Raw genomic sequence first — 23,168 nt, forward strand, 5'->3', positions numbered from 1 at the left:
CTGTGATGGTTTCAGGACACGCCACTGTCCCTCTGTGCAGGCTGCAGCTGTATGCATGGATATAAGAGCAACTACTTGAAATGCTGCAGATGGAGCAGCAGGATGCTCACCCCTACAGACACCAATTTCTAATTTTTTACTTATTAGTTTTATTTTACCTTGATGTTTGCCGTTCCAGCATCCCTGCTGAAGGTGCCCAAAGGAGCCACTGTGAGCACAGCCATGATGTGTTTACAGATACCTCAATGTAGTTTTTAGGAATAATGCAATTTTTAAGATGGATCTGTAGTGTTTTTTATTGCAGTCTCATACATTCCAATTGATTCCAAGTGAAACCTGCATAATTTGGTTTCCACATAATGAAGTTGAAAAGTATTACAGCAAGTTAGCAAAAGGTCCTTTTATTCTACTTTGGTGTTTACTGTGAAAAGGCAGCTGGAGTCCTGGGGTCCAACTGAGCAGACTGTGGGTTATGAACCAGAACTTGCGGAGTGCCTGCAGGAAAGCAACAGGTAGCAGAGAGGGCGGGACAGTACCCAGAAAGCTGGAAAGCAGATGGCAGGATGGACAGAAAGCATCCATCAGCTGAGGTGGGACTGTGCCCAGGAACAGGCTGTGTGTGCTGAGGTGTGGCAGTGCTCTCCAAGCTGTTGTGCAAGCATTTAGAAATGAGGTCTGTTTTAAAATGCAATAACCATGTTCTCCTTTTTTTCTTTATTTTTAGAGTGTTAGCTCAAAGTTGGTATGATTCTATTGTTCAGTGATCTTTCTGAAGTCTGGCTGCCAAATCCCCAACATGCAGCCATATTTGCAGGCAGCCAGATTTGCTTAGGGGTTGATGCTGGCAGTGTTTTCCACCCAAAATGATCCACGGACTTCTTGGGGTGCTTCTGTATTCAGACAGGGGAGGGAGGTAGAAATATGTCTGTATAGATGTCATGTAAAGCCTGCTTAATAGAATTAGCAGGAGTGAGTCAGTGAAACTCCACTGAAATCAATTGAGTTGCTCCTACTTAATTGGTGAATTTGTCATCAAATACTTAATTTGTTCTATGGAGGGACAGAAATATGCTATATGCTCTGGAAGTTAAAAAGAACTCCACGTGTTGGTTTTTCATTGTTGCAAATAGAGCCCAAAGGCCTCACGTGCAGCCTTGGAGGGGGCACTCAGAAAGTGTTGGCAGTGAGGTGGGAGGTGCTGGGTGCTCTGTGTGCACACATGGCTACATGGGATCTGCTGCTCTCTTGCTGTGCCGCTAATGGGTCTTTCCAGGTCTTCCTTCCCCCTGCCTGCCCTGCACAGAGAGATGGCAATGCTGCGGGTCGCTCTGTTGGCTGAACCCAGTAGGGAGTCTGCACGGACGCACCACTAAGCACGGGCAGAGGAAATCAGGGCACCGAGTGGAGCCTTAATTAAACATTAGGAGCTGGGCTCCAGAAAAGCAGATTAAGGTATTAGACAAGGCCAAAGCCACAGCAACAGCATGGCAGTGCTTCATTTCCCCCCCGTGGAGGCTGAGTGCTGGCTGCTGGGCACTGGGTTGGAGATTGCTGAGTTGGTGCAGGAGGTCTGCCAGCCTTCCCTGCCCAGCCTAATGCCATCATCTCCTAGCAATTACGTTTTTACAAAATGAGACAGAATAAATACGTGCTTTTTTTTTTTTTTTTGCAAGCATCAATATTTCCATGGGGTCAAATTGGCAGTTCCCTTGTTTTGAAGCACAGACGTCAATGTTTCTAAGGCTGATTTGTCTGCTTTCCCCTTGGCTGGATAATAATAGACTTATTGATTGTGACTCAGAAAAACAGAGTGAAGGAACTTTGCCTTTATTCTGGCAGCATGCACTGGGGCATTGGTAGCTGCGACTCTATCATCCCAGGACCACTGGGTCTGGGAGCAGAAGGAGAGAGAACCTCGTGCTCCCCTTACCCTCCTTTTCTCATCTCCCTGCTATGGAGCAAAAAAGATCACCATGAGCTTTTCTGGCTGCCTGTGTGTGGGTATGGATTTTCTAATTTTCTAAGTCATCTTAGAAGTTACTCTTAGCCAGGTATAAAAAGCAGAGCATGACTTTCATGAGACTGGGAGGGAGGTCATGTATCGCAGTCATTATAAAATTCCCCCCAAAGTGGATAAGCCTTCATCAAACCATGATGACCCCAGTGCAACTGTGCCCTGTAATTCAGGGAAGTGGAGAGGTCACCATCCCTGAGGGTGTTCCAGAGCTGTGGGGATGTGGCACTGAGGGACGTGGGCATGGGTTGGACTGGGGGTGGGCTTGGGGATCTTGGAGGGCTTTTCCAGCCTCAATAGTTCTATGGTTTTATGATTCCATGAATTAGGGCAGCCAGCCCGATGTTTGTTAACCACGTTCTCCAGCAGTTACTGCATCATAAATGAAAGAGATCTACACCAAATCCTTCTTTGGTTTTATTGCATGTTTGCCGTACTTCTATTTGTGGCTTTGATGCTTACACATCCTTGACACTACTGGAGATGATCTCCTGCAGCATGTGGGGACCTGAAGCAGCAATCCGTGAGTTGGTGACCACATTTGTTAAAGGGCACAGAGGAATCTGCTCTGCAGCATCTGCCATTTCTCACTTGCTTTCAACTGAATTAGTTGCAAAGGCTTCCAGGCATATTTCCAGCCAGTGTGAATTGCTGCAACATCTCTGATGTCAGTAGAGGTTTGTGATCTTATGACAACTGATAATTTGGCCTGTGGTCTTCAAAGGAGTGGAGGCTTGTGTCCATGACAGGGAGAAGTCATTAGGAAGTGAAAATTGCTTCCTTCACTTTTTCTGTCTCTCCCCACAGTGATAAACACCAGTGCAGGAGAGCACTAGCAGGCCAGGAGAGCCCACTAGAAACAAACAGGAAATACTGAAAGCATGAGAGCAGGGAACAACACAGTGTGGTCTGTAGGTGCAGAGCATCCCGCTGCAGGACAAGGCAGGAACAAGAGGTGTAAATCCAGCACAGACACCTGGCCTCCTGGAAGCAGGGGAAGTTTGAGAGCTCAGGGCAGAGCCTGGCAGCAGTGCAGGCATCGACGTCACAGCCAAAGCACTTGGACTCAATTGGGTTCAATGTCTGCCTGGCTCAGCTTAGGGTTAATTGCACGTTGACTTCTGGCTCAGCTCAGAAGGCTCTAAGATGGTGCTTTTCATTTATTTGATCGGACTGGTCTGATCCCCTGTTTGCCCAGGGGTAATTTTGTGATGTTGCAAGCCGATAAGAAATGAGATCGCAATAAGTGGCTTCACTCCTGCTGCAACCTGTTTGTTGTTTCAGCCCTGAGACACCAATCAGCCCCAGCTCTGTGGTGGGAACAGCTTCTGGCATGCAGCCCTCAGCCCAGCTCCAAAACCCACTTTGGGCATCAGAAAGAATATGTTCTGCTAACAGCTGGGTGCTGGGATGGGTTGGTGATGGTGGCATAACTGGGAGCAGTGCCTCCAGGGGGCTCGATGTTGCTGAAAACACACGTCACAGAGAGGAGGCAGAAAGAGAGGTTGCAGGCAGTACTTCCCAGGATTTAGAATTCACCGATACTTTCTGCATTCAGACATATAAGTGTATCCATGAAGAATTAATATTTGGAGATGGTCTGTAAGAGACCAAGGCAGCATCGCACTGAGTTGTGCCTGGCTGAGCCCTGTGCCGTGAGGATGGCTGTGGGCAGGGCTGGTGGCCCGGCCTCTGGGCTGCTGTGGGACTGGGGATCCACAGTGGGAATGTGTGCAGAAAATGTGGATTTTTTGCCCAATCTGGGCTCGTCTGTGAAACGGAAAAAGATGAGCTCAGCTGTGTTTGCTGCTTGAATTGGTTCAATTAGGCAGAGTGAGGCTTGGAGTCCTATGTTTCTTTCATGGATTGATTGTGTATGGGTTATGTATCTGATGCTAAATTTTCCTGAAACTCCGCCTGCTTTCATTAGGGGTGAATTGGATGTGCTGCACCGCGATGCTGATTTCTGTGCTCTGATTGAATGAGCACAGTGCTTACAGGGCTTGACCCAAATCTTCTTTTCTTCTCTTGCTCTTGGATTAAGCCCATGATTGAGAGGAGCCTTGGAGAAATACTCTTCATTGATGTTTAGCACCTCCAAGGAAATGAAGTGAGAACAAGCTGGGAAGATTTAGCAACCATTGAACATTTCTGCATCACTTCAAAGTCCTAAAGGGGGGGAAAAAAAGAAAAGAAAGAGAGAGAAAACACAAATCCCCACTTATTTTGATGTCATCCTTACAACTATTCTACACTTTAATTGTACCTAGATAAGTAACAAGCAAAGCATCTAATTCTGTTGAGACATTTTGGCATTCTCTCATGGCACAGCACCTCTAGGAACCATGAGTTAGTTTAAGCAGGCCATGAATAATTAGAAAAAAAAAAAGAAGAAAGACTTGAGAATAATTTAAAGAGATCACAATTACATAAATTTTTGATAAATGCTTTCTTTAGAAAAAATAAAGGGGGGAAATTTACTTGTAATAAAGCTGGTTGGCCATGTAGGTAGCAGGCTGGTAGGGCAGGGGCCGGCAGGAGAGATGTCTGCTGCCCTGAGATCTGTGTGATGGATGGAGCAGGCAGTGCTCCTGTGTGTGTCCTGGCTCTGGTGGTGGCTGACCAGCAGTACTATTGAGATTGCAGAGCTGCTTGGCATGCTCCTGCCTTCCCATGTGCAGAATTCAGTGATTACTGCATAGAATTCCTTTTTTTTCTTAATCCTGATGTGCGTGATTTACTCAGACCGTAAAGGCACCCACTTAGGGACCTTTCAAGGGCTCTCAGCATTGATTCTGAAACTTGTTTTCCTGCAATAACTGGCCTCTTTTGGTCTCCTGCCATTGCCCTTTGGCTGTTGTAGTGTTGTCTTTGGAATGGTTGTGCATTCTGGAATGAATATATTGCTGTTTTATTCTTAGGCCGGTACCGTGTAAAGTAGCAACAACCAGCTCTTGTTGGTGGTCCTACAAATGAAGAAGGAAAAAAGCCCAAGCTAGCACAGCTCTGAGTTCTGGTTAGAATTGCAGAATCACAGTACCGCTGAGATTGGAAAAGCCCTCCAAGATCCCCAGGCCCACCCTGGCCCACCCCCCATGCCCACTGCCCACGTCCCTCAGTGCCACATCCCCACAGCTCTGGAACACCCCCAGGGATGCTGGCCCACCCCCACCCCTGGGCAGCTGTGCAGTGCTGAGCGCTCTCTGGGAGAAGAAAATAAATTGTTGCATGGTCTGGTGTTAACCACAATCATATCTCACTGTAAGGGATTTCTTACTGTGTAGCATGGGTGTGGATGTGGGCTCTGTCAGGTGAGCAGATGGACAGCCAGAATGAGTACAGGACTTCCAGAGCAGAGAACTGAGGCATCCCAGCTCCGATGCTGGGCTGGAGCAGCTGTGCTGTGGGCAGCGTGGCTCTGTGGCTGGGTTTCCAATTTGCACTTCTGTTTGCAAATTCATGAGCATTTTCAAACTGAAAAAAAAAAAAAAAATCCATCAAAGAGTGCTCCTTGGTAGTTTTTTAAATGGCAATATTTGCAGAAGGTTCAGCATTTCACATAAATTAAAGAAAATACAGCTTGGTTTAGAAATGCCATATAACATCCTAAAGATGGAGGCAGGGAAAAATACTGCCTAGTAAGTGATAATATATCAAGGTTTCTCTGCTCATTATCAGCACTGGAGACATAATATACATAAAATGTAGGTCACAGCATCCCATTTAGCAACGCATTTATCCCTGGCGTGAGCGGCAGCTGTGCGACAGTGAAACAAGACCTGCTCCAGTACAGAATTTCAGAGGCAAGAGGGCTGCTTGTCCTTTGGCTCAGCACACGTGCTCTATGTGCTTTATTCCTCATGGATGTTGTTTTGCAGCATCCTTGCAAAATCCTTCCCTCTTCTCCCACCTTACCCAGGGCAGGTGGGCAGTGCTGGGGAACGCTTGCAAGTGCAGCCATGGGGGAGTGGAGGAAGTCAGAGAGCATCTCCAGGGGCATGTGGCAGCAGGGCAGCCTGCGCCAGCAATGGAAGGGGAGACAGGAGGAGAGGAGCAGCAGAGATTGATGGTGAAGGCTGATGTGAGAGAAATACGGTGACATTTAGGAGTCCCAGTGCTGTGCTGGGAATTGCAATTAGGTAAAATAAAAAGAAAAAAGAAAAGCAGTTGATAAAGTGCAGTGTGGGATACTATAATAAAGCAAACTTTACCTTCTACGAATGCTCTCCCAAAGGATTTTAAAGATGTTTGGTAACATGGCCTGGGAGCTGTGCCCACTGAACTCCTCTTTGTGCAAGTGGAAAACCAGCAGAATAGCCATGCTTTGGAACTTCAGGGCAGCTACTGAATATCTGCACAGCAGTGGGCACTGCTAGAAAGATGCGAGCAGTGCCCAGTCTGTCCACTGGCATTTTGCAGGTGAACAGTGCTCTGTGTGATAACAGGAAATTCAGCAGCAAGAGCTGCCACCACTAAACAGCTCCAAAATAAAGAAGCAGTACAGAGTAGCACAGCGGTGGTGCATTGGTACAGGCCATGTGGTGGAGTCAGCATCCCTGGGGGTGTTCCAGAGCTGTGGGGAAGTGGCACTGAGGGGTGTGGGCGGTGGGCTGGGAGTGCGCCTGGGGAGCTTAGAGGGCTTTTCCAACCTAAATGGTTCTATGATTCTGTGGAGCTATGCATCAGCCTTACTTGGAATCAGTCATACAGATATAGGAATGAATTTTGAGTGGATGAAAGTTGCCTGAATCTTGGGGATGGGTGAGGCAGAGCTTGGGGCTGGGACCCAGAGAAGGGAATGCAGCAAGTGGAGGCGCTATGCTCATGTGGATGGGGAGTTGGGTGGCAGGTAATGCTGGGAATGGCTTAAAATAATCCTGTAGCAGGCAACAAGGCTTGGGCTCACGTATAAATCCCCCCACATTTGAAGAAAAGCAAGAGGAGTAGCAAGATGGGTAGGAAGTCCTTTGGAATGCATGTACAAAATTAATGTATCAATAAGGTCAAGCACTCTAAACAAGAAAATATTTGTTTGTGCACAGTGTGCAAGATGGCATGGGAAGAAAACCTTTCCTTTGAAAAAGCATCAGGAATGGCAGGGGTTGGGGAAAATGGTGGTGCGAAATAGAAAGCAGGAACATGGATTGAAATGTGGTGTTATGGACAGTAATAAACTGCTGCGGAAGCTGCAGAGCTGAGAGCCATGTACAGAGCTATGTATGGGTATGGAGACAGGGAGGAGGTGAGGGGGCAGAGGCCACGGTGTCTCCATCCCCAGGGAGCAGCAGGGACAGAGGCACTGAGCATTCACCACGAGATGGTGGGGGGGGTTGGCGAAGCATCAGGTGTGGGATGTTTGGAGAAGGGACCATGATGTGGGGCAGCAGCCACACTGAGCCGCAGCTCCTCCCTGGCCCTGTGCAGGAAATAAGAAATTTTGACTAAGGTGACTAAGCCAAAATGCAGAATACTGAATAAGGCAGAGTTAGATGTTTTCTCACTAGGTATAAGGAATAAGTAACTGTGGAACTGTGCCATTCTCAGAACACCTTGCAGATGCTTCCTACAGCTTCAAAACCAGCTGTAATAGTGAGACTTTAGGGTGAACAGTGGAGGGTGAGGTGGGAAAGTTCAGCCTGAACTTGAGCACTTCTGGGGTGGTGTGGAACTGGCACTGCTGCCTAAAGTTGTGTGTGCCCCATACCTGGAGATGCCCAAGGCCATGGCTGGAGCCCTGGGCAGCCAGATCTTTGGGGGAGGGGGAAGGGGAGGGGGCGGGGCATCCAGCACATGGCAGGGAGTGGAACTGGATGATCTTTAACATCCTTCCCAACCCAGCCATTCTGGCCATTCTGTAGTTCTATGATTCTGTGGGGCAGCCACAATGCCTCTGGGTAACCTGTTCCAATACCTCACTGCCCTCTGGGTAAAGAATTTTTGCTCATATCTGACCAAAATCTCCCCTCTTTTAGCTTAAAGCTATTCCCCCTTGTCCTATTACTGTCTGTCTGTGTACAGAGTTGCTCTCCTCTTGTTTATCAGCCCTACTCAAGTACTGAAGGCACCAATGAGGTCTCCTTAATGCTTTCTCCAGGCTGAATGCCCTCGGCTCCCTCAGCCTGTCTCCCTGGGAGATGTGCTCCAGCCTCCATGCATCTGGTCCTCCTCTGGACCTGCTCCTATAGCTCCAAGCTGTTGGGCTTGGGTTGGGTTGGCTTGGGTTGGAAGGGACCTTAAAGATCATGCAGCTCCAACTCTCAGATGAGAGAAGAACAGAAGGCTTAAGCTTGACATTGTAACTCTGTGAATCTATGTGCAAGTTTGTGGCCCGGTCCAGTGGGCTGCAGCAGGAATGCTTCCTATACTTGACCCCTCGTGCCTAACAGTGCCATTATAGGGGCATGGGAAGGGCTGGGGTCAAAATCTGCAGCCCGAGGAGATGCCCATGCATCCAGGCTGGGGAGAAGGTACGGGGATGGCTGAACACTTGCTGCTTGCTTCCAGCTCGGAGTTGTGGTATTGGGTAAATGGTATTTGTGACTGTATCTCTGAACTGAAACCCATGGGAAGTAGCACTGACCCAACGTGTGACCTCTTTCATTTGGCAATTTCAAGTTTTAAGTTACTGTGCATGTAATTAATAAGCTTCATCTTCTTCCCCTTCCACTGCCCCCCTGTTCCTTGCTGGAGCCCATGTGTGAGTGTGGCAATGGGCAGAGGCAGCTGGGGCCTCTGGGGCCCAGCATGGGACAGCAACAGGAATGGGCTCTGCAGGGATTTTAGTTCAGACGTGCCACTCACTGGTGAATGGCATCCTGTGTTTCTGTTAGGGCAGACTAGCAGAAAAGTAAATAGATGTGCTCACATGAAAAATTAAGTTTTGTTTTAATGAAATGTTTATTCATAGCAAGCTTCATATTAATGTTAAATTGATCTGTGGAATTTCTCCCTATCAAAAATTAATGTGCCACTGTCCTGGCTTTTCTGCCTGGCACTGTCTCCCAGTTATTGAGTAGATGCATACTGTAAATCCAGCTGGCAGCACGGGCTTTCCCAGGCCATTATTTTGTTTAAGTGTGCAACCTCTCTGTGAGTAATTAATTGTGATTTATGGCAGGATCCAACTCCAGAGCCGTCACTGGGATATCAGTTCTGTAGAGCAAGTACCAAATTCGGATTGATAGGTGGCAAACGATGACAGTTAAGAATGCATAGGTAAGGGACATAGTTACTGTACTTGCCACATGTATGTTAAAATCTGATGTCTGTGCAGAAAGGCAGGGGGGACAGTTTGCGCTTTGCAACAGCCACCACAAACTTCACTGAGGTCAGGACAAAGTCGCACACGTGGGGCTGACACTGGGGGGCATGAGGTGGCCGCTCCCTCCCGGCTGCAGCGCTCCGGTCCCGCGACGCGTGGCGGCGTGGGATGGAGGAGCAGCAACAACCTCGCTCTGCATCCAGCAAGCCAGGAGAAGCCTTGCCATGGCAACCGAGCAGCGCTGCACGCCTCCGAGCAGCGGCACCGCCAGGCAGAGGCTCCGGCATGCTGCTTGCAAAGCTGATGCCAGTGAAGGAATGGTATGACTAAGTGTGAGGAGGAAGCAAACCCTGCTCAGCATGCCGGATAATCCCAGGGCTTATATTTAGGGCAGTGTGAGGTGTCTGGCTTGCCGCAATACTGGCTCCTTACCCCATTCCCGTGCCAGCCTCGGGTGTCACTGCTGTGTTGAGGGGCTGAAGCCGTGCTGCCCCCATGCCTTTCTGCTACCTCTATGCCTTTCTCTTCCATGGGACAGCAAAATCTCACTGCTGAGCTTGGCAGCTTGGGGAGAAGTACTGGGAGGCTCCCTCTCAAGGTTCCCTGCTCCATCAGCATCCTTCTGAATTTGGAGTGACACCTGAAAGTCTTGAGAAATAAAACCAGCACATGTGATTGAATGTGAAAAACTTCTCCAAAATATGTTTTATATACTTTTTGTTTACACACATTTATTTAAATGTTCACACACACAAAAACACCCCACTGAAATCAAGAAACCCTTCATGTATTCAGCTCTGAAGGTGTAAAAATGCTCTTGGAATGCAATGGGGTCAGCTCTGTAGTGCCTGGAGGGCAGGAGGTTTCAAAGCATAATGGTGTCTCTGGCTGTGATGCTTCCCAGGAGTGCTCTTGCTGCACCTTGAGTCGAAGCTCACATCTGCTTTGCAGCAATGCCTGGTAGGTAGCAGCTGGGCTTTGTGGAGTTACCTTCAGCAGCTGAAGCTCTGAGTCCTGAGCGTGAGCAGCCTCTGGTTGGTGGGAGTCTCAGGGGGAGATGTGCCAAGCTTGCACATAAAAATAACAAATTAACTGTCAGTTGGGGATGCTTAGAGCTTTTCAAACATGCAGACAAACGTAGGTGGAGGTGAGGACAATATCCCTTCCCTTGTCATATCCCTGTGCTCATAACCTGGGGACACTGGGGCTAGCATCAGCCTGCGAGGGTCCCAGCTCTGGTCCCACAGTGGTCACACTGCCCAAGGCAGGGGGTTTTGGGCAGAGCGGCTCAGGTTGCTGTGTCCCTGCAGGTGAGGGGCAGAGGTTGCCAGGAGCTGGTGCTGGTGTTTGGCAGTGGGTGCCATGGGGACACAGGGCACTGCAAGCCACAGGCACAAGATTTTGCTTTGCATATCAGCCCTTTGTGTCTGCCTGTCCGTCCTGCTGTGGTCCTGTGTCCATCTCACACCATCCACACCTGTGGGTGAGGGAGATGTGATGGCTGCAGGTGTGGGGGTGGAGCACAAACCCTGCATTCCACAGCTACCACGCTTGGGGTACCACAGCCCCCAACTGGGTTGGATCTCCATGGGGTGCCCAAGCGGAGCCCCAGCATCCAGCCCCACAGGTCCAGGGCTGCTGAGGGGTCAAAACGCTGCTGGGAAGCCCCGTGGTATGGCAGAACCATCAGCTAGTGCGGGGGGAGCAGGAGCAGGACCACTGCTGGCACAAAACCACAGCAAATCCGGGAAATGCTGCAAATAAATAGCCCCATGTAGCAAACTGAGATAGCGTTTTCCTTTGTTCTTTGCGTTTATATGTTAATTTTAAATCAAGCATGAGCCCTATCTACTTGATTTTACCTTTCTAATGGTAATTAACAGAGACTGGAGCTCTCGGGGGTGTTGTCAGCTGCTCGTTCCTGTACGCTGGCTCATGTTAGAATCTGCCACGCGCTCCCGGCGGAAGGCAGGAGCCGGCACCGGGCTTTCGCAGCGCTCCCGCAGCGTTCCGCGCTCCTTGCCGGGCTGCTGCCCCGGGATGCCCGGCCGGGCGGCACTGAGGGGCTGCTACTGAGGCTGGAGGCAAGCAGGGCTTTGCTGGCACGGGGATGCACTGCCGCCTGCGGTAAGACAGCAATGGGGCCTCGGTGGGCACAGTTTTGTGGTGCCCTTGGTGTGCTGTTGTTCTCACCCAGGTGTGCGGAGACTGGGGATGTGAGAAGTGGGGGGAGCAGATGGCTCCTTGCACCGCTTTGGTAGCATGTTTGCAGAATGTGTTTTGGGGGCTGGGACCTTCTTCTCACCCCCAAACCATCTCAGAGCTGGGAGAAGGGCTGGCAGGGGGACAGGTGCTATGCCACAGTACTGCCTGGGGTAGAAGGGCAGAAAGTGATGCTGGAGCTGTGCTGGGCGGGTTTTCAGGGTTTCATTTTGGGATTGCTTGGCAGCGTCGGGGATTCTCCCATGGTCTGAATGGTGGGGATGCCTTGTGCTTGGAGGTGGGGGGCTAGCACTGCCCCTGCTCCTCCTGCAGCCCTGTGCTGTGTTGCTTCCCAGTGAATGACACAGAGCTTGCTAAAGCATCTGCCTCCCCAGAGGCTCTGAAGCAAAGACAGGAGCAAACAGATTGAGATCTGCCTAAGCGGCATATTTTTAAAACCTTCCTTTCTTGCTCAGAAATATAAGAAACTGGTACGAGCTTTGCTTGAAAGAAGATGAGGCATGGTGCTTCAGAATGCTTGCAGTGATCAAAGGGGCAAAAAGCAGAGAGCAGGGAGTAACTGTGTGTGCTGCCCAGCACTGCCTTCCTCCAGCAGCACGTTTTGGGTTTGGTCACTCTCACACTGTTGCATCCCACATGAGATGCGATGGGAGGGGGCTGGCAGCTCCCAGAGCTGCCCTTACGGCTGCTCTTTGGTGCTGGTTGTGCACCACTGACAGCATGGGTATTTTGCAGTATCAGATATAGTAGATATTAGTGCTGTAAATACAGTCCAGCACAATCTAATGTTTCAGTGCCATTATCCTACCTTGGTTTTGCTTCTCTGTTAAGAGAACTTTCACTGTGCTGCTGCTCATCCAGGCCTGAGCAGCAGAAGGCTCCTGGTTAGTGCAGCTCTGTGGTGGTGCAACATGAAAGCCCCTCAAAGTGGCAGATGAAGTTTCACCTTACAGATACCAGCAACAAAGCTTTAAGGAAAAAGTGAGACAGTACAGCAAAACACCGTGCTAGCTGTTGCACCTAGCTCATCTTGAAGGCATAGCAGTGTGTGTTAGGTCAGAGTGTGCACTGGTGTGCATTGGTTCTGACCAAGCCTTGCTGATCGCTCTGCTTGCACGTGAGTCTTCACAAAGCTCTCAGAGTAGAATCTTGCATTGCGTTCCTATCAAAGCACAAAGTGTGCATGGTTGCCATGGGCTGGTTCTGGCCACAGGTGGCCACCCAGCAGCATCATGTCCTGCTGGGATGGTTCAGTGAGGGTTTGTCCCATCAACTCTAGTGCTGCTGTGGGAGGAGAGCTTCTGGGGCTCCTGCAGGGTGCTCGTCATGGTCACACCTGGGGGAGAAAGAGGCTCCCCGCAATGGGCTTCTGGCTGGCAAACGTGAGCTGCCTGTCCCCAGTGCCCGGAGCTGCAAATGTGGAGCAGCTAATGCATGTGGAGGTCTCTTCTCATATTCACTTGCTATTTTTTCCTGTAGAAAATAAATTTTTTAAGTCAAGTTTTTCACTGTGTCTGTCCTACATCATGGATGAGAAAGGTTATCTGTGAATAATGCAGGAATGCCTCCCCTGTTGAAGGAAGGAAACTCGAGAAGCCTCATGAAGAGAAGTCCAGCAGAAATAATTAAACCAAAAAGAATGTTTTTAAGCATATACTGAGCATTGCACGCCTCAGAAAGTTACAGAAACCAAACACAGAATTCCTGAATAATTTGTTACCCAGGGGCAGTGAGGTGCTGGAACTGCTGCTCAGAGCAGGGTGGGTGCCCCACTCCTGGCAGGGCCAAAGGCCATGGATGGGGGTCTGGGCTATGGGAGGTGTCCCTGTGCCAAGAGTTGGGACTGAGTGGGCTTTAAGGTCCTTTCCAACCTAGCCATGCTGTGATTCTGTGGCTCTGTGATGCTATGATGCCTTGGGGTTGTTGGGGTGTTGGAGCGATGTGCGGTGTGATGTCAAAACATGTCACACTCAGCTCACTCTTATGTTGCCAGCTTTTTGGAATCTCTGCCTGGTGGCAGTGCATTAACCTCCCAGTTGTGTTTAATCACAACTCTTGCAGTTCCTTTAGGAAATACTGAAATTTTTTTGTCTCTAACCAGCTAATGATTTCCTCAGCCCGAAAGCTGCCTTTTAGCCCTGTGCCACACAACATTAGGACATCCCAGTGGCACAGCTCTGTTGTCCCAGGCAACTGTTGGGTTTTCCCATGGGAAGGTCCAGCAGAAGGATGCGGTCCCTGCCCACCTGTGTCATGGCACTGTGACATGAGGCAGCCTGAGCACTGGATTGGAAAGTAACAGACACACAGGGAAAATAAGGGAAATCCCAACGTGCTGCTGGGCAGGGCTGGCTGCAGCTGATCCACCTGCATCGTCCAGAGGTCTGGGAGCATCTCGTGCTTTGGGCTGGTTTTTGAATTCTTTCAATGCTCCATTTTCTACTTGAATAGAAATTCCTCTGTGAGGTCGTGGTTCATCGAATGTGTCAGTTCCTGTGCTGGGTGATATCCTCTCCTCCTTCTGACATTGTCTGTATCAGTGACTGCTGTTAGAAGGAACTTGGGCATAAACCTGGTCCTTGGGACATGGAGCAACAACCTCAGCTGCCACAGATCGGTTGAATGTTCAGGGCTTAAGCTTCACCTCTCACACATGATACTTTGTGGGAAAAGTACAGATGTTTCTCCAGTTTCTCTGGATCTTGTTTTCAGTTCTATGCATTCCCTATCTCTACCGGCACTGCCTTTGTCCTGAAGTGCTGTCCCCACAGCTGGGTTGGGAGAATGCAGAGCTCCCTGAGAGCGTAAGATGCTCACTGCTCCAGGCTTTTAGGCAATGTTCAATTCATTCAGAAGCAGAAAATTAAGGCAGAAGAAAATGGGCAATTGGATTTGAGCAAGGACCCACAAAGCAGGCTGGCCTGAAGAGTGACAGCTCTTGTCAAAGGAGGAAACCTCCACCCCGGTGTCATTCCTTTTCCCCGTCTTCAGGCATAACTCACTGTGTGTCCTGTCCAAGCCTGCTGCCTGTTCGTCACCAGAGGTGGTGACAAGGCACAAGATAACACTCAGATACGCGCTTTTTCTTTCCTTTGTCTGACTGTCCTTTCCAATCTGACTTGCAAAGAGTGCACAAAGAAAAGAAAAATGACTAAGGAGGGGAAGTGAGCAGGGTGAGCTGGCAGCAGTCAGAATGGAATTATCGCTGCACGTTGGTCATGGGATGGGGACCCTCCAAGGGGGCACAGCTTGATGCTGGCACACAAGCGCGATATTCAGTGTTGTCTGAACTTCATCCCCAGGTGTGAGACTCAGCCCTGATCTGCAGGCAGAGCAGTGGAACCAGGAGCTGCAGAGCAGGGGCTGAGCTCAGTCTCCTGCCTGGTCTCTCCACCAGGCCACTGGCTGGGGCAGGCTGTGAGCACAGAGCACACAGTGGGAGATGGAAATGTTGCTAGAGACGTGGCTGAGGGGCTCTGTGGCTGAGCGCTGTGCATGTTGTCCCTACAGCACAACCTGGCTGCGTACATACCTTTATCACTACATACATCATATTGTAATTACTATATAACTATTATTAAATGCCACCTTTGTGACAAGCAGAGAAAAAAACACTGCTGTGCTCCCATGAGAGCGTAGGGAAGGGGCCTAGCACAGCTGGGGGTTGGTGTGGGATAACCATCTCTCAGTGCAACCTGAATCTCCAATGCTACCAAGAGGTACAGCCCTGGGTGATAGTTTATTGTGCAGCTGTTCACTGCACAGTTCTGCCTGGCAGCCCTTGCTGCCTGTCCTTACAGTTGCTGTTCCATGCAGATGGATGTGCTTTGCAGAACAGACTCTCATTTTCTTTCCATCCTTTTTTACTTGCATTATTTGGAAATTCACCCTGGCACTTTGAATATGTGAAGTCCCAAAGTGACTGGGCACAAAAAATGACCCTTATTTTAATGTTCTGCCAGGAGAAGTGGATGGAACTATGAAAAAGTATCTAGAAGTATTAGTCAGCAGCCTCTGACCATGAGCCGGTGGTGTGCCTGTGTGAGAAGGAGGACCAATGGCATCCTGGCTGTCCCTGAATGTGGCACTGAGGGATGTGGGCAGTGGGCATAGGGGGGTGGCATGGGGGTGGGCTTGGGGATCTTGGAGGGCTTTTGCAACCTCAGTGATTCTATGACTCTATGAATGTGCAGACTACAGTGAAGAACAAAGTGAGTGGCTTTTCTTGCCTTTGTCTTGCTCTCTATTAGCCTCACACCCCCCCGGGCCCCGTGTATTATTGCTGCTCTAACTCATGTGCCATGATCCACGGGGCCAATAAGGGGCTGGTAGCAGCAGTGCAGCCACTAAGCTGCAAGCTGCACAGCTCAGTAGGGAAACATTGACTTTGAATATGTTGTGCTGTTTCAGCTCCTAATAGTAAAAATACTTTATTTCTCTTAAAAAATAAAAATAATAAAAAAAATAGTCATGGCATACTGTTTCCTGGCAATTAATGTCTTTAATATATGAAAACACAGCATTAAATTGTGCAGTTTTGACACTTAACTGAAGTAATTAGTTCACGCAGTAATGAATCTTACAAGTTCTCCCCGCTGTAAGAAAATGTAACTGTAAACAGTTTGTTAGATCATGGACATCTCAGTGAGTTCCCAATGCTTCCTTCAGCACTGTGAGAGCACAGCGAGCCCTGTCCATGCTGTCACCCATCCCACTCCAATGGAGGGGTTCTGCTCCAGAGCCAGAACCTTCCTCAGCACCTCATGGGGTGCAACATCAACTCCCCTTAGCCCTTATTTACAGTATCAAAGGGAAAGGAGAAGGGACGGCTCCCTCTCAGCCCCATTTTGGAGTTGTAGTTGGTTCCAGTCCCAGGACTGGTTTAGACACCGGGCAGCAGCCAAACTGAAGAGGTGGCACCAGGCCCCCTCCTGTGGCTGACTGTTTCTCAGGTGTTGTCCTGGTCTCTTTCTGAAGTGGTTGAGACATCAACCAAAGGGGCATCGGACTCTTCCCCTGCTGAATTGTCTCTTGGGGTGTTGTCCAGGCTTGTTCCTTACATGGGGACACAGTGGGTGCTGCATGGTGGGTCTGCTCCTGACCTTCAGCAGCACAAACCTCCATGCTGGTACTGGTCATGGAGATGTGAGTTAAAGAAAGTGAGAGTACTTGGCTTGGTAGTGATACTGGGCTCTGGATTATGTGCTCTGCCATTCAGTTTTTTGGGGGGAGGTTGGATTACATCCATTTTAAATCTGGATATGGTGAATATCCTACCCTGATCTAGTGAAGTGGCAACCCTACTCAAAGCAGGGGCCTGGAACTGAATGGGCTTTACTGTCCCTTCCAACCCAATCATTCTGTGATTCCCTGCTACCACTTGCTATGACCCCAGAGTCTGCAGTACACTGGTTATCTCTTCTAAGATTATCAGCATAGAATCACAGAGTCGTTTGAGTTAGAAGGGACCTTTGAAGGCCACCTGGTCCCACTCACCTGCAGTGATCAGGGACACCCACAGCTGCAGCAGGTGCTCAGAGCCCCATCCCTGACCTTTGGTGTCTGCTGGGATGTACCACTTCCCCTTGTCCTATCACACAGACCTGCTCAAGAGCCTGTCCTGACCATTCTTACAGCCCGTTTAGATACTGCAAGGCCACTCTCAGCTGCCCCTGGAGCCTTCTCTTCTCCAGCTGCACAGCCCCGGCTCTCTGCCTGTTCTCATAGGAGAGCTGTTCCATCCCTGGGATCATTTTTGTCCTCTGGATGCACTCCAGTATCTCCATGTCTCTCCTGTACTGAGGACTCTACATCCGCGCACAGTGCTCCAAGTGAGGTCTCAGAGTGCAGAGCAGAGGGGCAGATCCCCTCCCTCACCCTGCTGACCACTCTGCTTCTGGTGCAGCCCAGAGTACAGTTGGCTTTCTGGGCTGTGAGGGCACATAAGCATAACATCCCACTTCTTTTTTGAAGCTGTGTGGAAAGGCCTGAGAATCTGACCTGCAAATCAAGGTGTTCAAAGCCAGAGCTAAAATAACCATCTCCTGATGGCTGCTGCCATTGTTCCACGGGGATAATGGGAACAGGGGCAGCTCGTGGTGGGGACGGGGAGCTCTGATTCATAATTTGTCAGCCCACAGTGTTTACAGTACTTAGGGTGGGAAAAATACCTGTTCACAGAACTGATCCTCAGTAGGCTTTGCTTTCTACTTACTGCTATTGCTTAGTAACAGCTCTATTTTTAAATGCTAAGAGGGTATTAGAAAAAAAAAAAAAAAGTGCTGAAAGTTCCCTCCATCTCCAGCCCTGCTGGCATTAAACACTGTGAGATGCAGGTGCTGAGCTGTGACTGCCCCATGGTCACAGAACAGGGGCTGAGTCGGGGCAGAAATGGATAAAAAATCAGCAAAAGCTGTGCCCCCATCTCTGTGAGCTCACAGCAGTATGACACGAGTGGGTGGCACGGTTTTGCTTTCTTTTCTCACTTGCAACTCATTGACATCTTTAGGGGACATAAATGTGCAGGGCCAGTGAGAACCCAGGGCTGCTGAAGAGCTGGGGTTTCTGCTAACAAGTCTCTAAAGACCTTTGCCATCATCACCTGTTGTTGCGGTTTTAGTAATTGCAATGTATTTGTGTATTCTCCTCATTTGTATAAGGGATGAGGTTCATGGTATTAAATATGTGCAAAAAATCTATGGTTGGTTACATACCAAAGTAAAGCTGAGGGGTTTGGTAACTGCAAAGCCACTCTGAGTGTCCTTGTGGCTGCCGTGAGCATCGCTGCTATGGCAGAACGGCTCCAGGAAGGCAGCAGCAAAGCAGGACAGCATGGTTTTAATCACTAATTTAGGGTGCAAGTGTCTGGAGGGGCTGGAGGGCATGAGGCAGGGCACAAGTGATGAGTGTATGCCGGTGCTGCATTGCCTGCAGCATGCTCTGACACACACTGCTGCAGGAAGCAGCTGCTGCAGCACAGGGGGGAGCCAGGCTCACTTCTCTGGCTCCATGTGTGCTCCGATGGAGGCACAGTGGGGATGTGGCAGCCTCAGCTGTGCCCGTGGACATGGTGTGCAGGTGGGAACCTCGGTGGCATGGCCATGCTGCATTCCCTGCATTAGCAGTGGAGCTGGGAGTGACCTTCATCTGCTCCTCACACGGGTGGCTCTGGCAGGGAAGGTCATGCATGAATTGTGGCATAACTGGATGAAATGATGGACTGGAAAGGCAGCCAGAATGAGGTTTGGGGAAAACATTTGAAGATTTTGTACTGGATCCACCTGTAGAGCTCAGATCTCTCCAGGTGGGATTAAAGCAGAGCAGATGGGCACGGCCAGGATACCAGCACGGGCACAGGGACGTGCAGGGGGTGGACAGCTCACGGCTTCTTGTCTCCAGCCCAGCCCCATTCACCCCACATAGGGCACAAGTTTGCTTTGTACCTCACGTGTTACAATGTAATTTCTGTGCTTTTTTTTTTTTTTTTAATCAAACACTTGTTTGATTTGGAAGGGACATTAAAAAGTCCCTTTAGTCCAACTAGTCCGACTCTCTTATTGACCTATTTTGGTGCAATTTGACCTATTTTGTGCAAATCATCCCTGCAGCATGGCACAGGTGTGCAGACACCCTATGTCACCCCAGCCCAACACCCAACCAGAGCTTGGCCCCTCAGCACCCCTCACCCCTCTGTCACTTTGCCCAGTGTTGTTTTCCAAGGACTAAGAGACTTCAGAGGTGTCAGAGACTTCTCCTTCAAACTGTCAGAAAGCAGATAAGCACCGTCTGCCTGCTGGGTGCACTCGTGCACTGACATGATGAGGGGGTGGTGGTGATGGTGGCAGAGATGGTGTCAGTGGCAGTGGTGGTAGGGTTGGTAGTGGTGATAATGGTGATGATGGCAGTGGTGGGATCAGTGGTGTTGATGATGGCAGTGACAGTGGCAGTGTTGGCGGCAGTGATGATGGCAGCGACACGCTGATCTCTGGCCTAGGCAGGGCTACTCCTGCCCTGCCACACTCCCAGCTCTGCAATTACCCTGAGACTCCCCAGAATCTCTGCTGAGGACAGCTCTTGTGGCAGCAGCTATTGGTGCTTTGCCAGAAACCACTCTCTGCCAGGTCCCTACCACCTTGGCAGCACCACAGTCACCGTCCCATAGCCCACTGGCCTCTGCCAGCCTTGCTTTGCTTACAGGGTAACCTAAAATTCAGCCTCAGTCCATACCACCAGGACATACAACTCACCTCTTAAAATTAAGCAGTCTTAAAATTAAGCCTCCAGAAATGATGATTCTGGGAGCGTGGAAAAGGATGCTCAAGGGGACTTGGCACAACCAGAGGGAAAAAGTAGACTGGGAATTCTGCAGGGGAGGTTTGCAAAGCTATGCAGTGCTGTCATTTATTAAATGTAAGGAGTTGTGTCATGAGTAACTGCTGCTTCTCTATATATTTCAAGCTCTTTAGAAATGAGAAGAAATAATCTTATTTCAGTGTTAGCAATCTTAAGCCTGTGGTGGTGACACTGGTGAACCCAGGTCTGTGGGATCCGCACAAGGAGCACATACACATTTCTAGTTAAATTTGCTGAAGGAATGCAATTTTAACATTGCATTTGCCAGGATATGAATGAAAAGAAACATCAAAGGCTGCTTCTCTTCTTTGATATACTTCCATGGAGGGAATGTTTTATCCCACCTTCCTGATCAGGGCTGGCAGCCCCAGGGTGCTGCAGGCAGGGCTCTGGATGGTGCCCTCTGGCCAGCAGTGCTGGATGGGGAGATGCTTACAGTGGAGACTCCTCCCAGATCCCTGCTGAAGTCAAACTGTTCCACATCCACTGCTAAAAACAAAAGGTGCAAGCAGGCAAAGCTTTCCCAGATCAGATCCCACCGTGGTGGTAACAGGAGCAGCATGGGTGTAAGGTTGTCCCCTCTGAAGGATAGTCCCCGTGGCACAGACATGGGGCACTTGGCGCTGGGATGACCCCCGTGGTCCTCAACCAGCTTCTGCTGAACACACCAAGGGAATGCGGCAGTACTGGGAGGGCACAGAGTGAGAAGACCCTTTGCTGCCCAGGAGGGAGTGTTGCAGCACCCACCTGGCTCAGCACAGTACCAGTGGAGGTTCAGGTTGGATATTAGAGGAAATCTCTTCTTCCAAAGAGCAGCCAGCACCGCACAGCTGCCCAGGGGATGTAGGGGTCACTGTTCCTGTGGTGTTCAGAGCCGTGGGGATGTGGCACTGAAGGATGTGCTTAGTGCGCACGGTGGGATGGGTTGGAATTATGCTTGAGGATCTTAGAGCTCTTTTCCAACCACGATGATTCTGTGGTTCTTAGGGGATGGGGAGAGGAAGCTGGAGTGCTATGCACCAGGTGCCACCTCTGCTTGGGAGAATGCAGTGCGTTTGAAGGACTGTTTGTTGGAACACCTGAGGAGCTGCAGGCAGCTCAGTGACTGATGGAGCAGCATACCAACCCACCCCAGCGGGCTGGCAGTGACGAGCGGTTCAGACACCCGCACGTTGTCCTCCGCTCCCGCGGGGACCTGGCGGCTCCCGGGGGCGGGGGACGGCCCCGACGCGCGGCAGGGTGCCCGTGCAGGATCTTTACATCACCCCAACTGTTTTAGTCCGTCACGGCGCAGTCCGTCGGGGTGATGCCGAGCTGCGTCGCCGCGCCGCTACTCATCCCCGCGCCTCTCCGCATCCCCGCACCGCTCCGCGGGGTGGGCGCGGCCGCGCACGCCCCCGCCACCAGGAGCCGCTCCGCCCCTTGCGCCGCCGCCGCGGAGCGCAGCGCGGACGCGCACCGGGACCCGCCCCAGCGCCGCCGCCTTTGTGCCCGGCGCCGCCCCACGGAGGAGGCGGATCTTGCGCGGCGGGGCCGGCGGGCGGCGAGCCCCGGGCGCGGGCAGCCCTCGGCGGCGCCCCCGCAGGCTCCGCGCCCCCGGACCGCGGCGTGGAACGCGCGCTCCTGGCTGTGGCTGTGAGTATCGGGGCGAGGAGCGGAGGGGATGGGGACGGGAGGGCGCGGCCGAGTCCCGCGGGGGGCGGTGGGCACGGCTCCGGTGTCTTTCGGACCCCATTGCTTTGCGGTGTGGGTGTCGTAGCCATCCCCCAAAGCTGCCGGCAGCGAGCTCGGCCCGGCTCCTGGAAAATTCCGTGCCCTTGGCAGCTGCCGCACCTCGCTCCCGAAGCGTCGGGGGAACGTGGCGAGGCGCAGTGGTGCCTCCGAGGCACCTTTCGGTACCATTCCAGAAAGCGTTTCCCATTGCCGTGTGGCTCCGACGCGACCGTCCGTCCCCCCCGCACAATCCCGCTGTTGGTGGGAGGATGGCGGTGCTGGAAGTTCCAGCGAGGACCTCGGGACAATGGGAACGAGCTCAGAGCCGCTCCCGGGGGGGCGGGGGGTGGGTTTGGAGACCCTGCGGGTGCACAGCTGCAGGCACGGCGTGCTCCGGGGGAATGCCGGGCTGGGGAAGGGTGATGGTGGTGGTGGAAGCGCTGCTGGAAGTTCTCGACTGCGGGGAAATCAAGATGATGGGTGTCCGGGCATTTCAGAACGCTGTCACTCCGTCCAAACCCTTCGGTTTTGCTTCCATGCGTCCGCGAATTTCGGCTAAACCCCAGCCACGTGCACCCTCGGTTTAACCTCGGGTGCTCTGAGTGAAGGCCACCGTTAGGACTGAGAGATACGAAGCTTTTCCCTCCCCGGCGCCTTCGCCCTGCTCGGGGCGTGCAGGGCTGCTCGCCATGGCAACCTGCGCATCGCTCCGGAGCGGGGCTGGGAGGCACGGCCTGCTTCATGGAGCGCTGCTGCTGCTTCGGTTCTGAGCTGTGCGCTTTGTGCAGAGGGATTGGCTGCTGGCCACGCATTGGTCTGTTCACACAGTCCCAGTGACCAAAGCTTTCCTCATTTTCCAATAGTTTGTACTTCAAAGACTGCATTAATTCCATGGTCTTGCAATGAAATATTTTGATGAGCTATTCTGGCTTGATGTCCCCATGAACCTGAACCTTTGCAGTTGATTGATGTGTACTGCTGGTTTTCAGTATTTTTTCTTTTTGGAGAAGCTTTTCTGACTTTTTTTTCCTTTTTTTTTTTTTTTTTCTTTTTCTTTTAATGAATACTACAAAGAACAGCGGCTGTGCATGAAGCCAGCTCCTGGGGCAGAGGTGTCCAAATGGCCACAACTGGGGCTGCTGTGTGGCTGCTGGCTGTGTGTGTGTGCGTTGTGTTGCAGGTGGATGCTCCAAGGAGGGACTGTGAGAGCTCCTGGGCAAAGGCCTGGACACTTGGTCCTGTGGGAATTTAGAAATGCTCCTCAACCACTGAATAAAAAATGGTTACCAGTGGTACTTACTTACCTAGTGGGGTTTGAATGGAAGGTTGGCCGTTATAGGATGAAAGCTGATGGCCTCGTGCTGTGCCAGGGGAGGGTCAGCTTGGATATATGGGGAAATCTCTTCTCCAAAGACCGCTTAGCACTGCACAGCTGCCCAAGGATGGGGGGGGGGGGGGTCACATCCATGGGGGTGTTCCAGAGCTGTGAGGATGTGGCACTGAGGGATGTGGGCAGTAGGTGTGGGGGATGGGCTGGAATGGGCTTGGGGGTCTTTATGGGCTTTTCCAACCTCAATGATTCTATGCTTCTATGGGTATCCCTGG

At 51.0% G+C, this 23,168-nt stretch overlaps 1 protein-coding gene across 14 annotated transcripts in view; it reads left to right on the forward strand.

Moving 5' to 3' along the window:
* Window positions 1–23,168, forward strand: part of LRRC7 (leucine rich repeat containing 7) — a 194,877-nt gene that overhangs the window by 45,224 nt on the left and 126,485 nt on the right. For 13 of the 14 annotated variants that reach the window (XR_006939992.1, XM_004936886.5, XM_046944738.1 and 10 more), the window contains exon 1: window positions 21,409–21,485. The exons of the other annotated variant lie outside the window; for it this stretch is intronic. The gene's annotated coding sequence lies outside the window, so the exon portion shown is untranslated. Of the gene's footprint in view, window positions 1–21,408; window positions 21,486–23,168 lie in introns of those variants that run through there. 14 annotated transcript variants of the gene reach the window in all.

Source organism: Gallus gallus, chromosome 8 (assembly GCF_016699485.2).
Source record: "Gallus gallus isolate bGalGal1 chromosome 8, bGalGal1.mat.broiler.GRCg7b, whole genome shotgun sequence".
NCBI lineage: Eukaryota > Metazoa > Chordata > Aves > Galliformes > Phasianidae > Gallus > Gallus gallus.